Source organism: Pteronotus mesoamericanus, unplaced genomic scaffold (genome assembly GCF_021234165.1).
Source record: "Pteronotus mesoamericanus isolate MK-2021 breed Mesoamerican mustached bat unplaced genomic scaffold, CSHL_Meso_final scaffold_54, whole genome shotgun sequence".
Classification (NCBI taxonomy): Eukaryota; Metazoa; Chordata; class Mammalia; order Chiroptera; family Mormoopidae; genus Pteronotus; species Pteronotus mesoamericanus.
The window spans coordinates 42,492,361-42,513,542 of record NW_026555321.1 but is presented as its reverse complement, the minus strand read 5'-3'; the positions used below and the strand labels follow the sequence as shown (position 1 = coordinate 42,513,542).

The window sequence follows — 21,182 nt, the reverse complement described above, 5'->3', positions numbered from 1 at the left end:
CTCCCCATTTGTCTCTCCCCTCAACTCTGGCAAGTCTTTGAGTCCATGAACTTGACCATTTTAGATACCTCACATAAGTATAATTATATAGTGTTTGTCTCTCTGTAATTGGTTTATTTCTCATAGCATAAGTTTTCATGGTTCATCCATGTTGTAGAATGTGTCATTCTTTACTCTGGATCACATGTTTATTTTTACTGTAGCTAAATGTTACAAAGATATATTTTTTATTTTAGTTGTAAGAAACAGTACTCTCTCTAGGTAGTTGGGGAAAAAAAGAATTTTTTTAAGGAAATTAACTGGTTCATAGAATCTCAGGGAGATCCAGAAAGTCAAACTTGGAAGCTACAGCCAAGATCACACCCTGTCCTTGCCACATGACTATTCCAAGGAAGACCCCAGAAGCTACTGCCACAAGGCAAGGACTTCATAATTCACACCGTAATGCTGGGCTCTAGGTTCCAAAATTTCTATTACTGCTGCTCCTGAAAATTGGATGTCTTCTTCATACTGTTCCACTGAACAGACTGACATGGCTGTGTCTGGTTTGTAGAGCTTAGGTCACATGCTGCAAGGTAGGACTGGCAAAGCAAATATCTGATTCCTACTAGGGAGAGAGGACTTGTATAGCAGTCACCAAATTAGGAAGGTTCAGAAGACATTGAACATACATCCAAAAATACTCTACATTTGTCCACTATACTATATAAATCTGTTTACATTTCTTAAAGTCATTTGGGAGAAATTTTAATAATATACTAATTTTCTAATGATCATGTTAAAATAGAAAAATGTTTAAATTATTCCTCAAAATATTTCTAGAAGGACCAGAAATGTGTACATTAATTATTCTTTCTATGCTTGATAAATAGCGTACTCTGCAGGTAACTGAACCACCTAGAACTCATAAGACACCACAAACTCTCCTGCTAAGATAGTCTTAAACAACTGAAGGTATTGGGAAAATACTGATGCTTCCTTTTGATTTTCCTCCAAGGTCATTTTTAGCAAAATCCATTCTTCTAGAGGCCCAGGAAATACAACTGCATATTAGATGCCAAAAGTGATTTCTTAGAAGTTTGTATGTAGACTTTAGACTTGTACTCCATCTGGAAGAGCGTCTGAGAAATCCTTGTTTGGTTCACTCTGTGGAACAGGACACTGTGCCTATAAATTTTATTTGATAATAAAACACAGCAGTGCATTAACAGTAGCTCCCTAATGAAATTACAAGCCAAGAAGTGTGGCCAATAATTTTATGTACCACTTAAACTAAAGTCTTTGTGAAAAAAATGAAATATTTTATTTTTTTAAACAGTAGCACCATCTAATAAGAAACCTCAAATTTATAGAAATATATGTGCATTCCACATCAGGTCATAGGCAGTGAATTATAACCTGATTAATATTTTTAAATAAATGTCAGGAAAAGCCTTGGCTGGTATGGCTCACTGGATTGAGTGCCAGCCCGAGAACCAAAGGGTCACTGGTTCAATTCCCAGTCAGGGCACATGCCTGGGTTATGGACCAAGTCCCTAGAAGGGGGCACATGAGAGGCATCCACACATTGATGTTTCCCTCTCTTTCTCTCCCTTCCCCCCCTCTAAAAGTAAATAAATAAAATCTTTTTCTTTAATGTCAGAAAAAAAGCAAATCAAAAATTGGCAGATTAAGTACATATTTTTATCTAATTCTTCCACAAACTTGCTAAAATTAGTATAAGAATAAAAAAGCTATAATTCCACAAGGATGAACGAGAGGTACCAATAGACAAAATATGTTCATAAATCTTGTGAAACTGAAGACTAACAACTGACTTACAAGAACACAGAAAGTTTCAAGTTTATGGAGAGGTTTACCAATGAAATTCATAATGTAGAACCTCACTGGAGCTCAAGAATTGGCAAGCCAAGGTACTTTCAAAGGCAGGGTAAACAGGTGTGACTAAAAACAGGGAGAGTGACTGAAATTTACATAGGTGTCTTTAGAATCCCAGGTCCCCTCTCCACCTCCATATAACCAGGCAGCAGGGGATTTATTCTCTGAACAAACTGAACCACTGAGTTTCTAAATACAGGTAGATCAAATACATAGTAGATACCAAAACTAATGCAAAGAAACAAATAGATAAAGTAGAAAATAGATACATGATTTTCTCAGAGTTAAGGAAAGATAGTACATCTATAAAATGAGAATAATTTGTTCCTGCTTTACTTCAATAAATATTCACATTTATTATATTATAACATTTTATATGCACATAGAAACATTCACAAATCAAGTGTTCAGCTTAGGGAATTACCACAAAGCCATACATTTTTATAATTACTACCCAGATCAAAAAATGTAGCACTACAAGCATCCTAGAAACCTTGCTTTTGTCCTCTCCCAATGATGACTCTCCTTTTTCTTTTGAGATGTAACATTATCATAACTTCTAACACCACAGATTAATTTCAACTTCACATGTTGATAAATGGAATCATGTAGTGTGTATTCTTTCTTATATACATCATTTCAGAAAACATTGTGTTCATGAGATTCATCTGTGTCGTTGCTGATTTTCAGTACTGTATAGTGTTCCATTGTATAACATACCACAATTTATTTATCCATTCTAGGCTCTTTTGAAATAGTGCTACAATCATTCTACACTTCTCTTGGAGGATCTGTGTACGTTTTTTTGGATATTTATTGAGAATCTAAATGAATACATATTTAACCATTCTTAATTTCAGTTATTATGCTTTTTGATTCTAGAATTTTATTAGGTTCTTTTTATAATTTCTGTTCCTCAGCTAAAATTTTGTATCTTGTTATTTGACTTCTCAAATATATTAACCAAAGTTATGTAAAAGCCATGGCTCATAATTCCAATATCTGGCTTTCCTTTGGACCTGTCTGTTGCCAATTTATCACTTGGTCTTGTCTCTTGGCATGCCTGGTAAGTTTTGCATGAATACTGGACTAAAACTGGAGAGATATTATGAGACTCTGTATTATATTGTCCACATCTAGAAATATAGAACCAAAAATATAAAATAAAAAAGCCCAAAAGAATGAAAGTAAAGTGGAAATGTTTAAAATAGTAGAAATTAGTCCAAGAGGTCCATCATCAGAGTAATAGGATTCCAAGATAAGAGACTAAAGAAAATAAAACAGATGAAATATAAGATTTGTCAAAATTGATGGCCAGGTGTTTTCAGATTGACTTAGCTTATTAGGAAAAACAAAACACAAAAAACTGACCACTGTGTAATTTCAGAGCAGGTGGGAAAAAGAGAATATCCTTTAAGTTTCCAGAATTTTTTAAATTATAAATTACATACCAAGGATTAGAAATAAGAATGATGTCCGACTTCATACAGCAATGTTAGATGGTAGAAGACCTTGAAACTATGCCTTCAACTGTCTAAGGGAAAATTACTTTCAACTTAGAATTCTACACCCACTCAATTTATCAATTAAATGAGTACAGAATAAAGATATTTGCAGACATGCAAAGTCTTAAAAATTTATTTATTTATATCCTTTCTCAGAAAAAATCTGGAAGAGATTCTCCACAAAAAGTAAGGAGTAAATCAAGAAAAGGGCACATATGGGACCCTAGAAACAAAGGACTTCATGCAGGATAAAAGCAAAAGGAATTTCCAAAATTATGGTTAAAGGAATTCAAAGGATGGTACACACTTGTGCAGAGAACAGTCAGTCCAGATTTTAACAGAAAAATGGAGGTCTCAGGAAGAAGGTCCCCAGGAAAAGAATATATCTAGTAGATTACAATGTGTTTGAACATGGAAAATAAAATCAATTGTGATTTTACAGTACTAATGAGGGGTTTGGGAAGAATTATTGTTAAGAATGTAGAAATCCCATGACAAAGCAGTGATCAACTCCAGGGAAAACAAAAGGTTGTACAGTGAGTCCTGGCCTGGTGGCAGGGTTGGTTGGAGCATCATCTCCTGTACCAAGAGGTTACAGGTTCAACCCCAGTTGGGGCATGTACAAGAGGCAACCTATCGATGTTTCTGTCTCACATTGATGTCTCTCTCTCTCTCTCCCCCTCCTCACCCACCCTTAAAATCAATAAACATATACTCTGGTGAGGATTTTTTTAAAGTTGTAAAGTTATACAATGAAAGAATGGAATCATGGTATATTACGTGGCTCAGATGTGCACAACTTTTTCTTTAGTAGGCTTTATTTTTTAGAGAAGATCTAGATTCACAGCAAAATTGAGTGGAAAGTACAGAGTTTCAATATGTTCCTTTTCCCCACACATGCACAATCACCCCAATTATGACCACCTATATCAGACTGGTACCCTTGTTAAAATTGATGAACATACATTAACACATTATTATCACCCAAAGTCCATAGTTTACATTAGAACTTCAAGTGAGTAATTGCCATGTATCTACCATTATAGTTATCATACAGAATAGTTTCACTGCCCTAAAAATCTTCTGTGTTTTGCCTATTCAGTCCTCCCACCTATTTACTGCCTGGCAACTGCTGCTCTTTTCCCTGTCTTCATAGTTTTGCCTTTTCCAGAATGTCACGTCTCTAGAATCACGTAGCCTTCAGATTGACTTCTTTCACTTAGTAATATGCATTTAAGATTTCTGCATTTAAGATTTTTGGCTCTATAGCTCATTTTATTTTAACACTGAATAATATTCCATTGTCTATACAACCACAGTTTATCCAGTCATCTACTGAAGGACATGTTGGTTGCTTTCAAGTTTTGGCAATTATGAATGAAACGGCTATAAACATTCTTGTGGAGATTTTTGTGTGGACATAAAATTTCAGCTCATTTGGGTAAATACCAAGGAACACAGTTGCCAATTCATATGGTACAAACATGATTAGTGCCATAAGAAACTGCCAAAGTATTTCTGAAGTGTTTGTATCATTTTGCATTCTCACCAGCAGTGAACAAGGGTTCCTGTTGTTCCACATCCTTGTTTGCATTTGGTTTTGTCAATGTTTTGGATTTTTGCCATTATAATAGATGTGTAGTAGCACAACTTGTTTTACATAATCGTAATAAAAAAGCATTTACTAATAACTTATCCCAAAATTATGAAGTCATATTTGGAAGATGTAGGAAGGGAAGGAAGGTTGGGTGCTGGTGTAACAGTGCTAAATCCTCTTTTTTCTGAAATAAGAAAGTCAAATATTATCTAAAACTGTTAAGTGCAGAAATGCCAATATAAGGCTACTATTTATAAATATAGAAGTAACTACAGAAGATTTAGAAGATATAGTTGAAAGGCCTGAAAATAGTTGCCTCTGCATTGAAGAACTAGGGGATGATTGAAGGAGGAAGGCAGCACTTAGGAAATGATTATATGACTTTTCATCATTTTATAGTACTATTTGAATTTTTAACAACATACATGTATTTATTTTGTAATTAATTTTTTTTTTACACAGAAAACTGCAAGCACTGCAAGACTAGTTTGTACTAAGATTATTTAGTACCAAGTGGGTTTTTTTAACCAAACACTTTTAAGAAATGTTTAGGCCAAACTCATATATTCAGTACATTGGAGCCTGTTTTAAAAGAGTAAGCAACTTCCACACATTTTCTGTAACATTTTCATTCATAGAGAAAAATAGATCATATAGAATTTGCAGGGACAGGCTAATACATGACTTCTACTCTAAAGGTTTGTAAGTATCAAATTCCATGTAAACAAAGTGTCCATCCTCATCCCCAGAGTCCATTTCCTTCAGAAAAACACAGGTCAAGCATGCGAGTAATGTAAAGCCAGTTTGAACTAACATATTTTCAAACCAAGCAGGTTCTCTAAGCAAATACTTTTAAGGATTTTCTGTGCCAAATTAACATACTCAGCATAATGTGGGAGGCTGTTTTCAAACAGAATAACTAACTTCTACACATTTTCTATAAACTTTTATTCTAGGACAAAAACTTATTTCATGTAGAACTTGCTTTTATTTTATTTTATTTTAAATTTATAAATCATGTGTATTCTATTACAGTTGTCTCAATTCTTACCCCTTTACCTCTCCCCACCAATCCCACCTCTACCCCCTACCCCCACAGTCAACTCCCACTCTGTTGTCCATGTCCATGGGTCATTCATACATGTTCTTTGTCTAGTACCTTCCCCTTCTTTCCACCATTGTCCTCTTTCTCCATCCCTTCTGGTCACTTTCAATCTGCTCCATGTTTCCGTGCATGTGGTTTATTTTATTCGTTAGTTTATTTTGTTGAATAGAGTCCACTTATAGGTGAGATCATGTGGTATTTGCCTTTCATCAACTGGTTTATTTCACTTAGCTTAATATTCTTTAGTTCCATACATGTTGTTGCAAAAGGTAGGAGTTCCATCTCTCTTTCTCTCTTTCTTAAATGCACATTGATTTTATTTTTTTAAATGTCAAAGTTAATTATAAAATATTTAAAAAATTAAAACCATTATAAAGTCTCAGCAATTAAACCAACATGACCAGTGCAGAAATAATCAAGTAGATCAATGAAATATAATGAGCATTCTAGAGACAAATGTATATATCTGTCTAACAATATAATAGATGATTAAGTTGATATTTCAAATCAATGGGTAAAATAAGGCTTACTCAACAAATAAGGTGCATGGACCACTGTTACTTGAAATAAAACAAATAAAGAGCCCTATTTCACACATTGTACAAGAAATATTCAGGAGAGTTAAAAATCAATATGTAGAATCTAAGGAGTTTTAGAAGAAAATAGAACTAATATTTTTCTGACCTGAAGTAAAACATTTAAGACTATATAGTATTATATATATATATATATATAAAGTTAAAGGACAAGGTTTAGAAAAGGAAAGTATTTGCAGCACATCTAAAACATGGTTAATAGCTTCTGTTCTTTGTTTTTTAGGGAAAAAAGTTCTACAAACCTTTAATCAATAAATGGATAAAGAATACCAAAAAGTCATTTAAAGCTTCTTAAAAACAATAGAAGTAGGCAAGAAATATACAAAAACAGGTTTAGTTTCAACAAATAGTAAAGGAACAAATAAAATAACATCATCATCACAATCAGATTAATAAGTATTAAAAATACTGGTAATATCAAGTATTGGCAACTCTGAAAGGAATTGGGTATTCATAGACTCTTTTTCTTCATCTTCTTAAAGCAGTCCCTTTGGCATATTTTCCAGTGCTGATTTGGTGGAGGTGTATTCTTTTAGTCTTCTTTTCTCTGGGAAAGTCCTTATTTTGCCTTCCATTTTAATTGAGAGCCTTGCTGGGGAGAGCACTCTTGGTTGCAGACCTTTGCTTTTCACTACTTGGAATATTTCTTGCCATTCCCTTCTGGCGTGTAGTGTTTCTGTGGAGAAGTCAGCTGCTAGCTCTATCAAAGCTCCCTTCTATGTTACTACCTGTTTCTCCCTTGTTGCCTTTAGGATTCTCTGTTTTTCTTTGATATTTGCCATTTTAATGAGGATGTGTCTTGGAGTGGGCCTCATTGGGTTCCTCTTGAATGAGACCCTCTGAGTTTCCTGGACTTGTGTGACTTTTTCTCTCCTCCAATTAAGGAAGTTTTCCATCATTACTTTTTCAAACAGGTTCTCTATCCCTTGCTCCTCCTCTTCTCCTTCTGGTATTCCTATTATACTGATATTATTGTGTTTCAGGTTGTCCTGCATTTCTCTAAACGCCTCTTCATTCTTTTTGAGTCTTTTTTCGTTTTCTTGCTCTTTCTGGGAGCTTTTTTCTACCTTGTTCTCCATCTTGCTGATTCATTCCTCAACTTCATGTAGCCTGCTTTTGATTCCTTCTGCTGTGTTCTTCAATTCAGAAATTGTATTCTTCATTTACTCCTGTCTCTTATTGATAGTTTCTATGTCCTTTTTCATGCTGATATAGTTTGCAGTAAGTTCCTCGTAGTTTCCCTGTAGTTTTTTGTAATTCCCTCTGAGCTCACTGAGCTCGTTGAGCTTCTTTAGAACCATAGTTTGGAACTCAATATCTGATAGTTTACTTGCCTCTATTTCATTTAGTTCTCTTTGTGGGGATTCCTGCTTTTCCTTCGAGTGAGGCGTATTTCTTTGTCTTCCCATTATTTGTGAGACTCTCTTCTTTTGCTTCTCCTTCTTAAGTTGATCTGTTTTGATTTCGTGACTTTGCGGTGTGAACTCCTGTGGTCAAAGATCACTGTTTTTTCTCTCTGGATCTGCCTCTGATGATGTCAGATGTCATCCCTGTCTGACCTTAGGCAGTCTGTTTGAGACTTCCAGGAATCTACTGTTTGTGTCTGTCCCCTTCAGCTATTCATCTCTATAATTAATTTTTAAGTGAATGGATAATCTAAAAGATTCCAAGAACAAGCATTGGTGTGATTTCTTTGAGGTTTCCAAAATGCTTGAAAAGAAGGCTTATGTATGGCATCTCAGATTACCTGAAATGTTCTGGATAGACCTGGGGAAGCATACTGCAGTTCAGGGTATTGTGGAGTATGACCTCATATTCCTCAGTTAGCTGCAAGTACTGAACCTTGTACGAGTACTCACCCTATCTCTATACTTCACTTTCCTCATCAGTAAGATGAAGATAATAATTGTTTCTTGTTTCTTGTTTCTTAGATAAATACTATTATTATATTCCCAGTGAAAGTGTGTGTGCAAACCAAGTCATCTTGGTTTAAATTAAATTGATTAAATGCATTCTTTAAATTGATTGATATTATAGAGCCTAAACATATAGATTACTATTTCCACAGTTTGTTGCTGTGATCATGTACCAACTTTGTGGTTTTGTATGCGTTCTGAACATGCCTGAGCTTTGTTTCCTCAAAAATTGCTATAAAGTTGTTGTGAAGATCCAATAAAATACAAAAATATGTGTAAAAAGACCAACTATAATGCAATGTGTAGATGCTGAACATTTATCTGCCTTCTATACATTGGTCACTGGAATGCATGTAGCCTCTTCTTCAAGGAACACAGGGTCTCATAGGGAAACTTACATGTGAATCTTAATACTTGGTGCAAACGTCCTTAAGGCCTTAACAAGCAGTAAGAGGGGAGTCTGGAGCACTGACACTTTACCTGAGAGAGCCACTTGGTGAGGCACTTGGATTTTACAGACCTGTTAAGGAAAACTTGAGCACTAACAAAAGGTTGCCACTTGAATTTGCCAAATTAGAGCATTAAAACAGACAAATAAGAAAAACTACAATTATTTTGATTGTTTCATTAAATGAGAGAGCATTTGCATGCACGCATGCACCACACACACAGGGAAGGTCTTAATTTCAGAATAAATACTGACAGTTTTGCCACAGGCCAGTAAAAATGACTTCATGGATCAGAGTCTGTCTATATACCAGTGTTGGTCTATATCAATGTAGAGAAATAAACTTTGGAAGCTATATTCTGAAGAAAAAACAGTAATTTCCCCAGTTATGAAAGTGGACAGTGGGAAGAGGAAGCATTTCAGGCAGAAGAAAGAACATACATGTTTAAAGACATGACATCATGAATGGATCTGATGTGTCAAAAGAACAGAGTTCAGTGTAGTACATGGGAGTGGTGAGAGGCATAATGTAGTAATATTGCATTACTAGACTGCACACTTCAGGTGACGAAGATGTAGAGCCAATTTCCTGCCCTTAGAATTCATTGTGCAATTATAACCACTAGAGAAGTTAACACTACAAGAGTTCATTCTGAAGACAATTAGATAAAAGAAGGCAAAGGAGAACATAGTTTGGGGCACATTGAGTGTCCCTGTCAAGGAGGTTGGCAGCAGAAGTGATAACGGTGATGATGACGTTGATGACAATGATGGCAGTGGCTGTTGTAAACACAATATATATGAACTTAATTAAATGCTCATAACCCTATGAGGTAATTGTTGCTATTACCCTCATTTTACAAATAGGGAAACTGTAACACAGAGAAGCCAGATAATGTGCCCAATGTCACACAACTATTAGGCAGGAGAGGCAGGATTTAAACTCTGGCAATAGGACTCTATTTATGCTCCTAGTTACTACAGTGTACTGCCTCTCCTCGGAGGACAGAAGGGGGAGGAAGTTATAATGGGAAGATACAAGAGTTGTCATGAAATAAGATTTTCAGGACTTGGTGACTATATCTGTGTTTAGGGTGTCTGTATTACAATAAATAATCCTGTCTCTTTTTTTCTCACTGAAAGAAAGGTCCTTGTCTTCTGCAGAGACAGATTAGTTACCCATAGTGTTGAGACTTTTATAACAGGGAAACTTTTACCTGTTTTTTACATTCCATTCTGGTATTCAATAAATAAATATTGTATTAAATGCCTGCTTGAGCTCAATACTGTATTGTCCGTGGCTTATTTAAATTTCTACCATTTTACTATAGAACCTCTTAAACTCAACAAAGCTGGAGAGTGTTGCCTAATCCTTTGCTGTTCTCTATTTATACATTGGATATAATGGAAAGTGAATTACTGGAACCTTAAAACAGCAATTACTTAGTTTCTCACTTTTCCAGAAGAATGACTTATACTGGACAAATAGTAAAGCAGGCTGATTTAATTTAGTTTATTACCTTTATGCTTCCTGAGGGTACAAGGAGACGTATTTTTAGGTATTTGCATGACTGAATTATTGACTAACTTGTGTCATTCTATATTTTTGAAAAAATAGAATATATGTGTAGATAGGTAAGAGAAAGAGGAGAGAAAAGAAGACAGGAAAAAGCAAGTGATTACCCATTAAGCATGGGTGTATGCTATGCCAATGATGATTTTACAGGTTTTCTGACTTGCTAATTCAACATTCTTTCTAAATTACCAGTACTGGGAAGTTTGTGTTCTGTGTTTAGAGAAAAAAGGAGAAAATATTTAAAAGTGTGATTTCAGACTGAGGGACCCTTGAGGGCATAGGTTGGGTCTCCACATTTTTATCTCTCCCACATGATCTGGCACTAGTAACCTGTCATAAATGTTTTGATGAATTATGAAGTAAGGATTGGCTAATTGTTCATTCAATTATTCATTCATTTACTGTCTGTATTTAATAAACATTTATTGAATGTCAAGCATGTGAAGAAAATTATCCCTTCAAAGGTCACAGAAAAAGTCTTGAATCACTGCTGTCTTGCCTTAACAGATTCATGGAGCAGGGAAGGGCCTTTGAGGTCATCTAACCCAATGTCTTAATTATACTTCTGAGGAAAACCAGGCCAATGGTCTGAGGCATCTTGTGTTGAGGTCACAGAGGTGGAACTCGAGGCCAAGCCTCTGACTAACTGTTCCTTCCCCAACAATACACAAGTTTAACTTTCTCAATAACTGGAAAAGTTTAGTGTTTTTAATAATTAACACTGTTGAGTGTTTTCCTACCTCCCTCTTTATCTTCAGTTTAGGTGAATACACATCAGAACCAATCTCATCAGTTTAAAGCTGCATTCTCACTCCTTTCTGCAGGGGAGTTGGATTTAAAATGCTCTTGCCTAGCAAACTCTGCAGAACAAGAAAGGGGATAATATCCCAGCATTGCAGAGGAGCCCAGCAACCAATGATAGATCCCACAAATATGGGTCAGGAATATTTATATATCAGTACTCACAATTATTCAATTAAAATATCAATTGTATAATTAAATATTATAAAATATTTATATTAAAACTTCATATCTGGGAAACTCTGAGGATAACATTTTCAGCAGCATCCAATGTAATTGAACATCTAGGAATAAATTTAACCAAGGAGGTGAAAGACTTTTCACTGTAAACTATAAAACACTGCTATAAGAAATTAAAGATAACTCAAATAAATGGAATGACACCCTGTATTCATGGATTTATTACAAGACTTAATTTCGTTGAGATGTTAATATTACCCAAAGAAATCTAAAGATTCACTACAATCTCTCTCAAAATTTCAATGGCACTTTTTGCAGAAATGGAAAAGCTGATCCTCAAATTTATATGGAATTTCAAGGGGATTCAAATAGACAAAAATAATCTTGAAAAAGAATAACACGGTTGGAGCATTCATACTTTCAAATTTCAAAGCTTACCTCAGAGTTATAGTAATGAAAGCAGTTTGGTACTCAAGCTAGACATACAGACCAGTGGAATAGAATTGAGTCCAGAAGTGAACCCATATGCCTGATTTGACCAGGGTGCCAGGAACATTCAATGGGGAAAGAGCAGTCTCTTCAATAATAGTTCTGGGGCAGTTGGACACCCACATGCAAAAGAATGAGATTGGACCCTTACCTCAAACTATGTATACAAATTAACTCAAAATGGATCGGTGACCTAAATACAGGGGTGGGCAAAACTATATTTACAGTTATAATACAATAATTAATCAATAATATAAAAATAAACTCTGTGTTTTGTGTACTCACAAATGTACACTACTTTTGCCCACCCCTGTATAAGAAGTAATAGGAAAAAAATACAGCTAAATCTTCATGACCTTCAATTTGCCCAAAGATTCCTAAATATGACACCAAAAGCACAGCAACAAAAACCTTTTAAATAAATTGGACATCAAAACTTAAACATTTATGCATCAAAGGAGGCTATCAAACTGAAAAACCTATAAAATGAGAGAAAATATTTGCAGATAGGATATATATTCTAGTTCTACTTAAAGGGAATGTATATTCTGATGTTATCAAATATCTAGAATGTGTAAAGGGCTCTTAAAACTCAGCAAAAAAGACACACAACCCAATTAAAAATGGTCAAGGGACTTGAGTAAATATTTCTCCAAAGAATATAGTCAAACAGCTGACAAACACATGAAAAGATACTTAATATCATTAGAAATATGCGAATTAAAACAACGAAATACCACTTCATACTCACTAGGATGACTATAATGATTTTTTAAATTTATTTCTTTATTTATTTTTTATTGTTCAAATATATTTGTCTCCATTTACCTGCTACCACTTTCCCCTGCCCCACCCAACTCCACCTCCCCGCCTCAGTCCTTCCCCACTATGGCTTCATCCATGTATCCTTCACACCTGTTCCTTGATTTGACTTTTCCCTGTCCCCTCCCCACTACCCACCTCCTTCCCTCCCTCCTGTTTCAGTTAGTTCCTTCTTTCTTTCAATGTTGCTGGTCATATTTTCCTTGCCTGCTTGCTTTGCTGATTAGGTTCCACTTATAGGTGAGATCATATGGTATTTTTCTTTCACCCCCTGGCTTATTTCAGCATAATGCTCTCCAGTTCCATCCATGCTGAAGCGAAGGGTAGTAGCTCTTTCTTTCTTTCTTTCTTTCTTTCTGCTGTGTAGTATTCCACTGTGTAAATGTACCATAGTTTTTTAATCCACTCAATTACCTATGGACACAAGTTGCTTCCAGCACTTGACTATTGTAAATTGTGCTGCTATGAACATTGGGGTGCATAGGTTCTTTTGAATAAGTGTTTTGATATTCTTAGCGTATAATCCCAGTAGTGGAATTGGTGGGTCAAAAAGCAATTCCATTTTTAGCTTTTTGAGGAAATTCCAAATGTTTTCCACAGTGGCTGCATGAGTCTGCATTCCCACCAACAGCTAGGATTCCCTTTTCTCCACAACCTCACCAGCACTTGTTATTTGATTTATTTTTGATGGCCATTCTGACTGGTGTGAAATGGTATCGCATTGTGGTTTTAATTTGCATCTCTCTGATGGCTAGTGATGCTGAGCATCCTTTCATGTGTCTCTGGGCCCTATTTATGTCCTCCTTGGAGAAGTGTCTGTTCAGGTCCTTTCCCTATTTTTTCATTGGATTGTTTGTCTCCCTAGAGTCGAGTCATATGAGTTCTTTATATATTTTAGAGATCAAACCCCTGTTCAAGGTATCATTGGCAAATATATTTTCCCATACAGTTGGTTCCCTTTTCATTTTGCTGATGTTTTCTTTAGCCGTGCAGAAGCTTCTTATTTTGATGAAGTCCCATTTGTTTATTCTTTCCTTTATGTCCCCTACTCTAGGGGACATATTGGTGTAAATAGCACTGCATGGGATATCTGAGAATTTCCTCCCTATGTTCTCCTCTAGGACTTTTATGGTGCCGAGACTTATATTTAAGTCTTTTATTCATCTTGAGTTTATTTTTGTGTATGGTGAAATTTAATGGTCGAATTTCAATTTTTTTGCATGTAGGTATCCAGCTCTCCCAACACCATTCGTTGAAGAGGCTGTTTTTATTCCATTCTGTGCTTCTGCCCCCTTTGTTGAATATTAATTTACCATAGAGACGGTTTATTTCTGGGCTCTCTATTCTGTTCCATTGATCTATGTCTGTTCTTATGCCAGTGCCAGACTATTCTGATTACAGTGGCTTTGTAATACAGTTTGATGTCAGGTATTGTGATCCCTCCTACTTTGTTTTTCTTTCTCAAACTTGCTGTGACTATTCGGGGTCATTTGTGGTTCCATATAAATTTTTTAAATCTTTGTTCTATGTATGTGAAATATGTCATTGGTGTTTTACTAGGGATTGCATTGAATCTATAAGTTGCTTTGGGTAGTATGGACATTTTGATGATGTTCTCCCAATCCATGAACATGGTATATGCTTCCATTTATTTGTGTCTTCCGTAATTATTTTCTTCAGTGCTGTGTAATTTTCTGCATACAGGTCTTTTACCTCCTTCATTAGGTTTATTCCTAAGTACTTTATTCCTAGGGGAATTTTTTACTGATTTCTGCTTCTGATATTTCATTGTTGGTGTACAAAAATGCCTTCAATTTCTGAATATTGACTTTGTATGCCACTGTTTTGCCAAATTCACTCATTAGCTCAAGTAGTTTTTTGGTGGAGTCTAAAGGGTTTCCCATGTACACTATCATGTCATCTGCAAACAATGATAGTTTTACTTCCTCCTTTCCAATTTAGATGCCTTTTATTTCTTTTCCTTGTCTCAGCACTGTGCCTAGGACTTCCAATTATATGTTGAATAGAAGTAGGTGAAAGTGGACATCCTTGCCTTGTTCCTGATCTTAGTGGGAAAGATTTTAGTTTTTGCCCATTGAGTATGAGATTGGTTGTAGGTTTTTTATATATGGCCTTTATTATGTTGAGGTATGCCCTCTTCACTCCCACTTTGTCGAGTGTGTTTTTATCATAAATGGATGCTGTACTTTATCAAATGATTATTCCACATCTTTTGAAATGATCATGTGGTTTTTGTCTTTTTGTTTATGTGATGTATTATGTTTATTGATTTGCAAATATTGAACCATCCTTGCATCCCTGGGATGAATCCCAGTTGATCATGGTGGATGATCTTTTTAATGTATTGCTGGATATGGTTTGCCAATATTTTTTTGAGGATTTTAGCGTCTATGTTTCAGGGATATTGGCCTGTAGTTTTCTTTCTTGGTTGTGTCTTTATCTGCTTTTGGCATTAGGATGATGCTGGCCTCATAAAAAGAGAGTGGCATTTTTTTTTGGAGATCTGAGAAGGACAGGGGTCAGCTCTTTCTTAAATGTTTTGTAAAATTCTCCTGTGAAACCGTCCAGTCCAGGGCTGTGTGCTAGGAGTTTTTTGATTACTGCTTCTATTTCACTAGCTCTTATTTGTCTCTTTGGGCTTTCTACTTCTTCATTCAGTGTTGGAAGGTTATGTTTTTCTAGAAGTTTGTCCATTTCATCAGGGTTTTCAAATTTCTTGGCAAATAATTGTTCATAGTAATTTCTAATAATCCTTTGTATTTCTGTGGTATCAGTTGTAATTTCTTCTCTTTCATTTCTGATATTATTTATTTGGCTCCTCTCTCTTTTTTTCTTGATGAGTCTGCTTAAGGACTTGTCAATTTTTTTTATCTTTTCAAAGAATGAGCTCCTGAATTGGTTGATCCTTTGAATTGTTCTTTTAGTTTTTATGTTATCCAATTCTGCTCTGATCTTGATTATTTCCTTCCTTCTACTTGCTCTGGGTTTTGTTTGTTGTTGTTTCTCCAGTTCTTGACCTGGAGGGTTAGGTCATTTATTTGAAATGTTTCTATCTTTTTTAGGTAGGCCTGTATTGCTATAAACTTCTCTCTCAAGACTGTTTTTACTGTGTCCTAAGGGTTTTGGACTCTTTTGTGTTCATTTTCATTTGTTTCCAGAAATTTTTTTATTTATTCTTTGATCTCATTATTGACCCATTCATTGTTCAATAATATGCTATTCAGTCTCCATGAGTTTGAATGTTTTTTATTTTTTTCCTTGAGGTTGGTTCTAGTTTAAACCCTTGTGGTCCAAGAAAATGCTGATTATGACTTCAATTTTCCTGAATTTGTTGAGTCTTATTTTGTGTCCTATCATGTGATCTATCTTTGAAAATGTTCCATGTGCATTTTGCTTCTTTGGGATGAAAGGTTCTATATATATATCAGTTAAGTCCATTTGATCCAATGTGTCATTCAGTTCCACAATATACTTGTTGATGTTTTTTTTGGAAGATCTTTTCATTTTTGACAGTGAGGTGTTAAAATCCCCTACTTATCAGTGTGTTGTGTATATCTTTCTTGAAGTACTCCAAGATTTTCCTTATATAATTGGGTAGCTGCTATGTTGGGTTCAATTAGGTTTACAATGTTTATGTCTTCTTGATGGATTCTTCCTTTGAGTATTATAAACTTTCCCTCTGGGTCTCTTTTTATGGCCTTTGTTTTGAAATCTATTTTGTCTGATATAAGTATTGTTACCCATAGTTTTTTTCCCTGTCCATTTGCTTGGAATATTTTTTTTTCCATCCTTTTACTTTCAGTCTGTGTAGGTCTCTTGTTCTGAGGTGGGTCTCTTGTAGGCAGCATATGTGTGGCTCATGTTTTCTTATCCATTCAGGCACACTATGTCTTTTTATTGGGGAATTTAATCCATTTACATTCAAAATTATTTTTGATAAGTACTTATTCATTTTTTCCCCTTGGATCTATGATCCTCTCTTTCTCATTCTTTTTCTTCATCATCTTTAAAGCAGTCCCTGTAGCGTATCTTGTAGTGCTGGTTTGGCAGAGGTGTACTCTTTTAGCCTTTTTTGTCTGGGGAACTCCTTATTTTGCCTTCCATTTTAATTGACAGCTGTCACGTGTGGTGTATGGGAGAGCGCCACCACAGGTCCCCACTCCTCCCAGGTCCGGGGAGCAACTGCCATGTGAGGGGACGGAGAACGTTGCAGGGAGTGCGGCGTTCTGGAATCTAAGGGTTACTGTCCAGGGCCAGCTGAGATGGGAGCGGGGACTCTGAATCCTGCATAGCCCGTCCCCCAGGTGTCACGGATGGGGAGAATAAACTCAAGTCATCACAAACACTTGTCTGTTTTCCAAGAGAGGGGACATGGCACATCCCCCTAGTGGGGAAGGCCCACAGTCCTTTTGTTCAAAGGTTTTTATTGAAAGGGTTATCAGTGGGGCTAGGTAAGAGGAATGCACCGGTTATCTCATTACATCAGTATGTTAATGTTCACAGAGAATGGGTGATGTTTTTAAGAAAACAAAGGGCAGGAACACACCGATTTACATGGGTCCAAGAGGAGACTAGTAAACAAGAAAGACGACTAGACACGAGAGCACAGTAAACATAAGAGTGCCTAAGTGTCTAGGGATAGAGTCTGTGAATAATGTAAATTTCCTTCCAAGCTTGCTGTAGCTTCTGACAGAAGAACAAAGCATACTTTAAAGAATTTACTTTTAGGTCTGATTTCCCTGGGAACCACCAGATCTAGTTTAGGACTGACTCTGTATTGTCTTCAGCTGGAGCCAGGCAGGGGGAGAGTCACCAGGAGACAGTAAGACTTCTTTCAGATAGAATGAGGACTCTGGTCATGTCCAAGCTGAGCCAAGGGGTGCGGTGTCTTTTTGCCCTTTCTCTGTGTCCCCCAGTTTCTTGTCTGCTTCCCATACCGGTCAATGTCTGGCTTATGTTGCCCCTCCATCAAGGGGTCTGACCCGTCATCAACAAGTGACTATCATAGGACCAAGCAGAGAGGCAGGAGCTATGCCCCTGCCGGGGGAACAGGTTATGTCTCCTCAGGAGCCTGTTTCTCCAAGGCCTCCCTGATTATTTCCAGCCTTGGGGCCCTTCCGCCTGTCAGCAGGGTTACAGTTCCTGAAACCAGACGGGGCGTTTCCCAACATAGAGCCTTGCTGGGTAAAATAGTCCTGGCTGCATTCCCTTGCTTTTCATGACTTTGAATATTCCTTGCCATTCCCTTCTGGCGTGTAGTGTTTCTTTAGAAAGTCAGCTGCTAGCTTTATCAAAGCTCCCTTGTATATTACTACCTTTTTCTCCCTTGCTGTCTTTAGGATCCTCTGTTTGTCTTTGATATTTGCCATTTTAATGATGATGTGTCTTGGAGTGGGCCTCATTGAGTTCCTCTTGAATGGGACCCTCTGTGTTTCCTGGACTTGTGTGACTTTTTCTCTCCTCCAATTAAGGAAGTTTTCCATCATTACTTTTTCAAACAGGTTCTCTATCCATTGCTTCTCCTCTTCTCCTTCTGGTATCCCTATTATATGGATATTATTACATTTCAGGTTGTCTTACATTTCCCTCAGTGCCTCTTCATTCTTTTTGAGTCTTTTTTCATTTTCTTGCTCTCTCTGGGAGCTTTTTTCTAGTTTGTCCTCTAGCTCTCTGATTCAGTCCTCTACTTCATTTAGCCTGCTTTTGATTCCTTCTGCTGTGTTCTTCAATTCAGAAATTGTATTCTTCATTTCCTCTTGCCTCTTATTGATAGTTTCTATGTCTTGTTTCATGCTGATATAGTTTGCAATGAGTTCCTCATCATTTCCCTGTAGTTTTTGGTAATTCTCTTTGAGCTCACTGAGCTAACTGAGCTTCCTTAGAACCGTTGTTTTGACCTCATTATCTGATAGTTTACTTGCCTCTATTTCATTTAGTTCTCTTTGTGGGGATTCCTCCTTTCCCTTTGATTGGATTTTTTTTTTCTTCCCAGCACTTGTTAGACTCATCTTATTTGCTTCTGCTTCTTAAATTGATCTGTCTTGACTTCCTGCCTTTGTGGTATGAACCGCTTTTTTGGTAGGAGACCTCTTTCTTTTTCTTTCTTTCTTCATTTCTTTCTTCTTTCTTTTCTTTCTTTCCCTCTGATGATGTCAGCTGTTGACCCCATCTGACCTTAGGCAGTCTCTTAGAGACTTCCAGGAATTTCCTGTCTGTGTCTGTCTCCTCCAGTTGTTAATCTCGTCACTCTGCCCGCAGCAGTCAGGTTTAGGCACCACAGGGCAGGGCAGAATCTCTCCTTTGGGCAGGGCTGTTGTGTCTTTTCATGCTGCTGCTGCTCAAGGGAGTAGTCTGACTGAGCAAGATGGAAGCTGAGGAATAGGGGGTGAGTCAGCACCGGGACCCCTCCAAACGCTTTCTCAGTTCTTTCCCCAAATCCTCCTTCCCCAGTCTCTCCTCAGGCGGCTCCAGCCCACTCTGCCTCCACCTTTGCCGGAGCCAAAGGTAAGTGGCTGCCACTATAATTTTTGCATGGGCTCTTTAAACGGCTCTTTGTGTCTCCAGCCACCTGTCTCTGACAGAGAGCACCTCTATGCTTTTTGAAGCTGGCTGTTGTCTGTGTGTTTTTTGGGCTCTGATGCTGTAGGCTGGAGATCCCCGCTTATGGTTTAGACCAGGTTCTTCACAGAGGAATCCAGCTGGCTGTTTAAGTATCCCTCTGGCATTGCCTCCCATGGGCGCCTAGCCCACCTTCTCGAGCCTCTACCGCACTCCTTACCAGTTAGGTTGTGCTAAAGCTGATTCCTCTGTCTGTCTGAGGTTATAAGTCTCTTCTCTTGATATTGTTCAGTTGTTTTCCAGGTGATTTCTGCACAATTTAGTTGTAATTCCACGTTGGTCCTTGGAGGAGGTCAATGAGACTTCAACTCACTCCTCCACCATCTTGAAATCTCTATAATGATTTTTAATGGAAAATAAATGTTGGCAAGGGTGTAGATAAACTGGAATTCTCACACATTGCTTATGGGAACACAAAATAGTCACCTGCTTTGGAAAATAGTTCAGTGGTTCCCAATAATATAAACATAGAATTATTACTCTATGAACCTGCAATTTCACTCCTGGGTATATACCTGAAAGAATAGAAAACAGATACATGCACATGTGTGTTCATAGCATTATTTCTAATAGCCAAAATGTGGAAATAAGCCAAATGTTCATCAAGAGATGGTTGGATAAACAAAATGTGGTATGTACAATACTATACACACAGACACAAAAGGTCACATACTGTATGATTTCATTTGGATGAAATATCCATAATAGATAAATCTGTAGAAATAGAATGCAGATTTGAGGCCATCAGAGTCTGTGGGACTAGAGGGAATGGGAGAAACTGATTAATGGGTATGGGATTTTACTTGGAATTGATGGACATATTTTGGAGCTACATAGAGATCGTGGTTGCACAGCATTGTGAGTTTGCTAAATGCCACTGAATCATTCATTTTAAAATGCTTAATATTGTGTTACTGTGAATTTTTCTTCAATAAATTAGTTTAAAAAAATACTCTATGGGTATGATTCATTCAGGATAGCTAAGTTTTGGGTGCAATCCAGGATTATTTACCCCCTTAAACATCAAAACCTTTTATTATAGAAAGCACATACTAATTTTGTTGACATTATAATGAAATATTTTATATAAGTATTTATCTTTTGTTAATAATAAATACTTACATAGCACTTGTTATATACCAGACATGATTCTTAGCCCCTTATATGCATTAGCTCATTTCATCATCATGATAATCCTATACAGTATTTTTATATCCATCTTTTACAGATAAGAATAAGAAACAACAAAGTAAACTACTATGCCAAAGTCAGACAAAGTGGTGGAGCCAGAATGTGAACCTAGGACACTTTGCTCTAGAGCCAGTACTTTTAACCCCTGTAGTGTACTGCATAATAATATCTTTTTTTATGGTATGGTAAACTGCATAAAGGTTGGGATTTGAATCCATGTCTAGAAAAAATCTGATAGTTATAGGACAAATAAATGAATGAATGAATGAACAAAAACTAAATAGACTTTGCATCAGTATTTTTATAGACCAAATGTTTGTATCCCCCTAAAATTTATATATTGACACCTAACCCCAAAGTGATGGTATTTGAAGGTAGGGCCTTTGGTTGGTGATTAGGTTATAAGGGTGGAGCCCTCTTGAATAGGATTAGTGCCTTC

At 36.6% G+C, this 21,182-nt stretch overlaps 1 protein-coding gene across 3 annotated transcripts in view; it reads left to right on the top strand.

Moving 5' to 3' along the window:
• CFAP20DC (CFAP20 domain containing) overlaps window positions 1-21,182 on the top strand; it is a 253,337-nt gene that overhangs the window by 126,917 nt on the left and 105,238 nt on the right. The window lies entirely within an intron of this gene.